Here is an 8,572-nt window from a genome sequence, read left to right on the forward strand (position 1 = left end):
TGGGTGGCTCAGTCAGTTGAGCATCTGACTTCGGCTCAGGTCATGATCTCACAGTTCGTGAGTTCAACCCCGCATTGGGTTCTGTGCTGACCGCTTGGAGCCCGGAGCCTGCTTCGGATTCTGTGCTCCCTCTCTCTCTGCTATTCACCTGCTCATGCTCTGTCTCTCTCTTCTTCAAAAATAAATAAAAAACATTAAAAAATCTTATAATAGTGAAAGAATACATTTCTGTCATTTTAAACTTCCCAATTCTGATAATTTACTACAGCAGCCCCAGGAAAATAATACGCTACTATTGTCTGAATATTTGTATGTCATTTTTTCAAATTTATATATTAAAATTCTAATCCACAAAGTAATGGCATCAGGAGGCGGGGCCTTTGAGAAGTGGTTAGGTCATGGTGTCAGAAACCTCATGATTGGGATTCGTGCCTTTATTAAAGAGGACCCACAAACCTCCCTAGCCCCTTCCACACAGTGGAAGAAATCAGCAGCTTGCAACCTGGGAGAGGGCCCTCACCAGAACCCAACCACGCTGGCACTTTGATCTTGGACTTCCAGACTTTAGAACTGTGGGAAATCAACTCCTGTGGTTTATTAGCATCCAGTCCGCAGTATTCTGTTATAGCATTCTAAACAGAGTAAGACATACACTACCATGGCACGTCTTCAAGGTTCAGCCTCCATTTATTGCTGTAGCCACATTTCACACTTTATATCCTCAGTGTTCCAGACCCTCTAAACTCCTCCAAGTCCCTGAATATACCACATCACTTATGCCTAGTTGTTTGTTCTGTTTGCCCACTGTCTCTGAAAGATATCACTAGTCCTTGTTTGTGTGGCCACTTCCTCATACACTTCAATTAATGTCCACCTCCACTGGGAAGTCTTTCTGGGCAAGATGTGTGTGTTTCCAGTGGATTCTTACAGTATCTTGTGTTTATCTCACCAGTATACTGCATTAGAATCACTGGTTTGGTCTGCATTGTTCTCTGGACTGAGCAGCTCTGGAGGATAGAGACCTTACCTTAACAACATTCCAATGCCACTAACTACCCACAACAAAAACCATCTACATAAGAGTGAGAAACTTAACAGAAGACTATGGGGGAGGGGAAGAAAAAAAAAGTTAGAGAGGGAGAGAGCCAAACCATAAGAGACTGTTAGAAACTGAGAATAAACTGAGCGTTGATGGGGGGGTGGGAGGGAGGGGCAAGTGGGTGATGGGCATTGAGGAGGGCACCTGTTGGGATGAGCACTGGGTATTGTATGGAAACCAATTTGACAATAAATTTCATAAAAAAAAAATCTAGAGACAACTAAGTAAATAGCTGTTGAATGACTTAATTAAATATCACTGAAAGGTGATGCACAGAAAATCCCAGAGAAGAAACTTACGGTGTATCAGCATAGTGATAGTATCAGGAGAAAACAGCTTATAAACATATAAACACATCAGAGTATGTCCAGATAAATGTCCTCAGGTGTATAAAGGGAAGACATACCATTTTAGGTAAAGAACAATGGGTGAAATGGGCAGGCAAAGCCTAAGATGGAGGGTTGAAGGAATTTCAAAAGCTATCATATAACCAAGGCAGGAAATGCATTTACTGCGTGGTTTCCAGTGTCACCATGCTACAAATAGGAAATAGGAGTTATAAAAAAAAGTCATTGTGAAAAGAAATTCTTTAATTATTAGATTTATTCAAAAATGGAATGACCTTTCTTGTGAAGAGGTGCTCATTTTCTCACTGGAGCAGAGAGATTGGAATAAATAACTTTGAGGGTATTTATGTAAGTGCTGTTCAGAAACAGGTTGGACTAGAAAAGACACTGTTCATTTTACTTTAATTTCCACCAAGGGACACAGCAATATATTTATTGATTAATATACTCAGCAATACTGAAGAACACTTTTTCCTGAAGCATCACTCTTTGGTACACCTTAGAAATCTGTTACTATGGGTGTTGACACACTAAGAAGAATCAGAGCAATTTAGTTGATTGGTTCAATAGATTGCACTGTCATCAATTATGTGTGTGCTAACATGAGGCAGTCCCAAAGTACAAAGTCATCTCATTCAGTTATATTGATCTCTCACCATGGGATCATGTTTTGTTAATGATTGGATTGCATCATATTCTCATTGCAACACTGAATTTATATTTTAATTGGCTGTTTATTCTGTTATAATAGATGATTATATTTAGAAATAGTGAAATCTGGCCCTAGTTTCTATTCTTTTTTTGTACCAATCCATATGTTTCTCCACTATCAGTCTTCTTAAAGTTATTTTTTTTTCACTTTCAGAACTAATGATTCCCCCAGGAGTCTATTAATGGTACAAAGAAAGACTTTGTTATAATTTATGTCCTTGGGCATAAATGAAATTTGGCAGTCACCTTTCAGTGCATGAATAAAGCCTCTCAGAACTTTTGTTTCCAAGTACCTGATCAGTAAAAATAGTATTTGAAACTAAAATCTGAGTCAATAAGGCATAGAGCTTTTCTGATAAGTACTTGAAAAACAGTTTCTCAGCAGGCTATAGCCAAGGGAGCAACAGAATTCAAGTGCAGCGAGGCTAATAGAGGCATCAGCTACTGAAATAGAATTAAATTGAGGGTCAGGAATTAGACTTGACAGAAAGATTAATAATTCAGTTGGGAACATAGAAAGCAACATGAATGGTTTCAGCTTTTGCTTGGTGATTGTGTCATCTGAAAAAAAAAAATGAAATCAATCACTCTTTGGACCTTGATGCGTTTTGAAGTGGAATACTGACTGTCTGACAGAATCCTTGAAGTTGATATCATAGGTCCTTTCAAAGGCTGATTCTACCAGATTTTTCCTTGGCTGATCAACAGAGTGGCCATAGCTTGCAAACATCTGAAGGAAAAAGGAACTTACAGGCAACATTTTAACAGGATTGAAGCCAAAGACAAAACACTGCCTTTCTTACTGGTGTGATTCTGTTACTTTATGTCAAAATGGTGGTCATCGTCTCTGCCTGGGATTTTATTAGACTTCATTTTTCTTTTTATTATAGTCTGTGGGAGAATGAGCTCCAAATGAGTACATACTGTTATCTGTCGGTAAAATGTACCATGCAAGTTTAAAATATATGAATACGAATCAAGAAACCAACTATATAACATATATAGCTATGAGTTGAATAACGTGCATTAATGTTATAAGGATATGAGAAAAGAGATCTCTATGCAGGCAAACGAGAACACTTCATAATTCTCTCCCTGACTCCCACCACTCACTACTCATTATTTAAGAGTTATTGTTGCTAGAGTGCACTGTGCATTGGCCAACCTCATAGAGTGCATTAGTTTGCTTGGGCTACCATAACAAATTACCAAAGACTGGGTGACTTACATAACAGAAATTGATTTTCTTACATTTCCAAAGGATAGAAGTACAAGAGCAAGGTGTTAGCAGGGTTAATTTCTTCTGAGACCGCTCTCCTTGGATTGTAGGTGACCATCTTCTACCAGTGTCTTCACGCAGTCCTTTCTCTATAACTATGTTTAAATTGCCTCTTCTTGTAACGTTTGATTAGGGTCTACCCCAGTCACCTTAGTTTCACTTAATTATCTCTTTAAAGGTGTATCTCTAAATGTAGTTATATTTGGAGGTACTGGGGTTAAGAATTCAATATATGAATTTGAATTTCAGGGGACAAAATTCAGCCCATAAGAGAGGGTCTTGAATTTGTTAAGGTAGGAAGCAGCCTTCCAACATCTCAGTAGGAGTCCAGCTTCCCTTCTCCCTAGACTTGGGCAACTGAGTATCCTGGAATGATGTGTGAGTGTTTTCCACACAAGGTTATTTGTAAGTGGAACGACTGCTTTTCCTGGCATGAGCATTATTCACTCTTTCCGGAGAATGAGTTTGCTTTTAGATGTTGATGCATTCACTTTTTGGACAGTCAATGAATTTGGTTTTAGATGGTGATGTGTTCACCTTTTTACAGCATTGAAGAGAGGTACAGTTTGTGTATTCCTTGGCCTCCTGGACAGTCTATGGACACACAATGACAATCCTCTTACAAGGGTGTGGTGTTTTTATCTTTTTGTCACCTGACATTTTCATCTCTAATAACAATCTTTCTAGTATGTAAATTTAGCCAAAGCTTTAACTTCAACAGTGAAAGAGACTTAATTTGAGAAATTCTGAGGTAGAAAAATGGGGAGGTACTATGGATACCATAATGTATATGTAACTGTGACAAAGATGTATATCGGTAGTTTCCACTTTCACCATAATCTTGGAAGAATGTGTTTCTGGGATCCATATATATCTGGGTCAAAGTATATCCTCTTGAGACAGCTTAAAACATCATTTTACTCTTAAATACACTCTCTTGGTAAAAGTGAAAGTCTCCAAGTTATTAGTAACTACTGCTATGTTTTCTATGTTAATATACAACTTTGAAGAAGCTATGATTATTAGAAATGATGGCCCTAGAAATTAGAAAAATTTAATTATTTGCCGTTTGAAAATATGACATGACAGGCTACAACAAATTGTTGGCTATGAGAGTACATGGGGAAGGGAACTAGAATTTTTGAGTACATATTACTATGATGAACAGAACAAGATGTTTGCATATAGCATCTTACTCTCCACAACAACCTAATAAGTAAATGTTACTATCTGCATTTACTGATGTAGAAAGAGCTAGTAAAGTAATTAAACAATATACACTAAGCCATGAAGATAGTAAGAACCAGAAATAGAACAACTATGCTGTGCTCTAAATCCATGCTCTTTTCGTTACACATTAAGGCAAGTGTTACCTAGTGAATCTTCCAGTGCAGTATGTTATAGTTCTCCAACAAGTACATCCATAGGAAAAGCGTAGTACTGAAATGATTGCTTATTGTTTTTCCACTCCCACTTTGCAGTTGTGAAGTTAGAATTAGGAAATTTTGTAGGTACCACCCACATTACTTCTTTTAAATTTCCTATTAAATACTCTATCCAGAAAATAACAAATTTAAACTGAAAGACGATTCAAGATTGCCATCAGAACTGACTTTTCCTTATACTTTGGTTCTTGCATCACCCATATTTAGGTGTCAGACTACATATCACACATGCACGTATGTGTACACACACACGCACACACACACTCCATCCGTTCACATAAGACAAATCTTTTAATCAATTTAATCCTAGTGTTGAGAATATAACATTTTGTTTTATATAGTCTTCTGAGGGGTTAAGGGATGTCCTAGATCTCTTCTGCAGTCACAGGTATTTTAAAACTCTCAATCTCTAATTGCCAACCTATGCCTTTTCATGTCAGGGAGCTACCTGCAACCAAAGCCAAGAGTGGGTATCTCTACTCTGGATCAACAGTCATACACGTATTTTAGTATCAGATAAATTTTTCCATAAATTTTTCCATACACTGAAGTACTTGCTCTAGTTTCCCAGCTGGTTCTCTATTCCCTTTGTAATTTATCAGTTTTCTCATTCACAGATTCCACCCTGGATCCTGGATCCTACCTGTGTATTTATAATCATTACTGCCTGTTTTCTCTTGTATTAACTCTTTCATTTATCCGCTTAGTAATTTATTAAAGCGTTATTATGCCATTTCAATGTGCCTGCATATTTTTAGTTGCTATGTATATAATTTTAAAAGACAAATTTTTTGCCTTCGTGTATCTTATATTTAATTGGGATAAATAGACAGAAACAACAGGTAAGAAACAACAGGTGAGCATAGGAGAAGGGAAGGAAAAATAAGATAAAAACAGAGAGGCAGACAAACCATTAGAGACTCTTAAATACAGAGAACAGACTAGGGGTTGTTAGAGGGGAGGTGGGTGGGGGGATGGGCTAAATGGGTGATGGGCATTAAGGAGCACACTTGTTGGGATGAACGCTGGGTGTTATATGTAACTGATGAATTACTGGGCTCTACTCCTGAAACCAATACTACACTGCATGTTAACTAATTGAACTTAAAACAATAAATTAAAAAAAAAAGAGTACACGTATTGTGATGAGCCCTGAGTAACATATAGAATCATTATTTACTATATTGTACACTGTATTTATATACTGAAACAAATATAACACTATATTAATTATGTTGTAATTAAAAATTACAATAAAAGTAAAATTATAAAACATTAAAAAATAATGGTGTAAATATACAATGTCAGATTGGGATTTGAGCTCTCAAGAAAAAAATTAAGGAGCATAAGAGGATAGAGTGATATCAAGGCTACTAATTTGTTGGGGGAGATGAGGGAAGGTACTCCTAGGAAGGTGATATTTGAACAAAACCCTGAATGGGATGAGGGAGAAACTTGACAGATATTTAGAGGAAGGGAGGGTTCCGGGTAGAGGAAGTGGAAAGTGCAGGTGTCCTGAGGCAGGAGGTGGTTGAGATCCTTGACAAACAACAGAGAACAGTATGATTGGAGCATTGGGAGCAAAATAGGATATGGTAGAAATGTGAAAAACACAAAGTTGTAGAGGTAGCCAGAAGCCAGAATATGTAGCCTTTGTAAGATGTGACAAAAACTTTAGATTTTACTTCCTGTGTATGAGAAAACACTGTAGGTGATTGACTCACTTGGAATAATATGATTTGATCATCCCTTAAAAGATTATTCTGTCTGCTATAAGTGGACAGGCTGAGAGGTGCAAATGCTAACAAGAAAATCTGTTAAGAGGCTATTGCAGAAATCTGGTTGAAACATAGCCAGTGGTTTAGACTAGAATGGCAACAGTGTTGGTGGTAATAAGAGTCCAAATTCTGAATACCAGTTACACATACGCATTGTTGTGCCAACAACATGAAAGTCAAGAATGACTTCAAGGTCTTTGATCTCAGGTTATGCCATTTATAGAGATGGTGATGACAGAAAAAGAACATGTTTGGGGGAGTAATGTGGAGGCCATATTATATTTGAGATGTCTACCAGAAATCCAAGTGAATATATCGAGTAGTTACATATGAAAATATGTAATTAAAGGGGAGAAGTCATGGTTAAGCATATGAATTTGAGTCATCAATATGGAAATCGTACTTTTAAAGTCACAATCTTTGGTGAACCCACCAAAGGGGACAGTGTAGATACAAAACAGATAAAGTTTGAGGATTGCACCCTGGGCATAGCCTAGTTTTATAGATAGGTATAAAAAATTAAAGTAAAGGAGACTGGGAAGGAGTGGGCAAGGCACGAGGTGGAAAACAGAAAAGTTCAGTGGGAAATCTCAAGCAAAGAAAGTGACTCAAGGAGGAGAATATGTCCCGCTATGTCAAAAGTTATGAAGAAGATGAGGACAATGATGACTGAGACTATGGTGATGTGCAGGCCTTTGGTAAACATTTGCAATCGTAGTCCCAAAGGACAAACGGAAACACAATGCTGACTGGAGAGAGTTGGAGAGATAATAGGAGGAGAATAAAGATGATAATGAATATCAACACTTCTTTCGGGGTGGGGGGGGGGGAGGCAGAGAAATGGAGTAGCACATCAAGTACAATATGGGAATCAAAATACATGACCAAAGAGATCTTATCACAACTGGAGAGAAGATACACTTGACGAGTTCACATGTTATGGGGGTATGAGTATATTTGGTCAAGGAAATATATTGAAGTTCTTCTCAGTTTGATTTTCCTTTCCCAGTAAAAGAAGAATAAAGGGCATCAGCTGAAGTGTGAAATAGTTGCCACAGACGGGAGGAGAATGGATTGACAAGAAAAATGTAACAGGAGTGTCAGGCAACACAGAGTCTCCATCTGACATTTAAGACATTGATTTGTAATGAGTCCAGTTAGGTCACCATTTTTTCTCTTATTTCATGAGGCTGTTGGGTTTCACTGAAGACTAGGCAAAGAGTAAGCTATAACCCGAATTGAGCTTTGCCAACAGAATATGATGGAAGAAGAAAGAAACCAAGAGAGTTGAATATTTCTGAAATGTGTCTGTATAGAGATGACTCCTGAAAGTGAAGTCGGCACAGATGGAAGTGAAGACACAAAGAGAATGATGGACAGAGAGATAAGTTGGTGGGTTCAATGAATCCGAAGCAATGATAGAGTTGGGGTCTGGGATATCAGAGTGATGAGTTGGAAAGATAGATTGTATCCTAAGATGGGATACTGAAATGAGTATTATGAGGTACAATAGAAATTGGACAAGACACCATGTGGTCAAAGACCTTGAGAATGATCAACTGACATGGAATGAAGGATAAAATCACTGGCAGTGAGGAACACAAGGATGAAAATAAGAGGAAGATAGATACAGTTTTAAAAGCACCAAGAACAATGACAGAAGTCAGAGCGAAGAATGAGCAGTAAGAAAAGAGCTAAAAAAAAAAAAAAAATCAATGAAATAATACATGCCAAAGAAATAGGGGACTCGGAAAGATTACAGATGATATATCTGATGGCATGTAATTTAATATATCTTTTTATTGTGTTTTATTTTGTTTTAAGGAAGAGGCAATGAGAAGTGAGGGGCAATCTCCCACTGCAAGTTCATGTTGGTGGGCCACTGGAGGAAACACTGTGAGTATCTTTAGTGG

This window comes from Herpailurus yagouaroundi, unplaced genomic scaffold (genome assembly GCF_014898765.1).
Source record: "Herpailurus yagouaroundi ecotype Mexico unplaced genomic scaffold, PumYag 188, whole genome shotgun sequence".
In the NCBI taxonomy this organism is placed as follows: Eukaryota; Metazoa; Chordata; class Mammalia; order Carnivora; family Felidae; genus Herpailurus; species Herpailurus yagouaroundi.